The sequence below is a fragment of the Penaeus monodon genome, chromosome 22, assembly GCF_015228065.2.
Source record: "Penaeus monodon isolate SGIC_2016 chromosome 22, NSTDA_Pmon_1, whole genome shotgun sequence".
Taxonomy (NCBI): Eukaryota; Metazoa; Arthropoda; class Malacostraca; order Decapoda; family Penaeidae; genus Penaeus; species Penaeus monodon.
The window spans coordinates 26,688,534-26,689,622 of NC_051407.1; the positions used below are offsets into that span (position 1 = coordinate 26,688,534).

The 1,089-nt window shown below is 37.0% G+C and overlaps 1 pseudogene; it reads left to right on the forward strand.

Moving 5' to 3' along the window:
• Positions 1-903: 903 nt before the first annotated feature.
• Positions 904-1,089, forward strand: part of LOC119587053 — a 10,582-nt pseudogene continuing 10,396 nt past the window's right edge.

Genomic DNA, 1,089 nt, shown 5'->3' on the forward strand with positions numbered 1-1,089 from the left:
ACCTAGGTCAGTTCATAAGTAATGTCATGAGCTTCAGTCATCACACTGAACAGGCAGCCAACAAAGGAAAAGTTGTGAGTGGACGGAAAATGAGAACATTTCAGTCAAGAGACCCAGAACACCTGGGAATCCAAGCCTTACAAGAAAAAAAAAGCAGAATACTATAATTTTTTTTTACCCGAAAGTTAGACAACAGGCATGTCTTAGATACTGGTAAAGATTAAAACATTTTTTTACAAATATACACAGAAAGATTTTTCATTATATGAGTATGGAAGGTCATTGAAAACTCATAGAGAAGAGGAGAATCAAGGTCAGGTAAGATATATTATCGCTCTGGGACTTTTCAGACTTCTCTATTAAGATGAATGCTTAATCAGAATCTATCAATTAATGGGCCAAGGCTATTTAACAAAAAAAAAAAGAATCAAAGCTCTATGGAAGTGTTTAAAGAAAAAATAAACGGGTTGAATCCAGTACCATACAAACCTCCAACAAAGGGTATTGAAACTCTCTCCCTCATCAAGTTCCTAGTAACTGAAAGACAATGGGCGGTCACAGGATGCCCCGAGTATGACCACTCGCCGGGCTCTTGTTTAAGCTAACACCAAGTAACCAGGCAATTCTGTAAAGCATTTTATAAAGTTCTCTTTGTAATAACGATTATCATCAGTAAATATATATGCACTGCAAAACAAACTTCAACTTGACTTCATTGTATCTCACTTTCTGTACTTTCTTATAAACTACTGTACGTCGATTGTGCAAAGGAGTTAGTTAATTTCGTACATTCTACATTCCTAGCTTTGTAGTTCGGGAAACTTGGTTCCAGATAATTTAATCGCACGTAACACAATTACAAGTCTTGGTAATTTATCAAAGTTAACGAAAGGCTTTTAATTAATGACGTCACGATTAACGCTGGTGACAGCTGGCAGCTAGAGGGAATGTAGGGCTGTGTGTGCACTGAACGATTAGTGTTACGATGGCCGCTCCAGCGACAACAAGACCGGAAAGGTCAGTGAGATCAGAAACTGTTATTATACTGTTGTTATGTATATGTGTGATGTGTATATATGTGTGTATTAT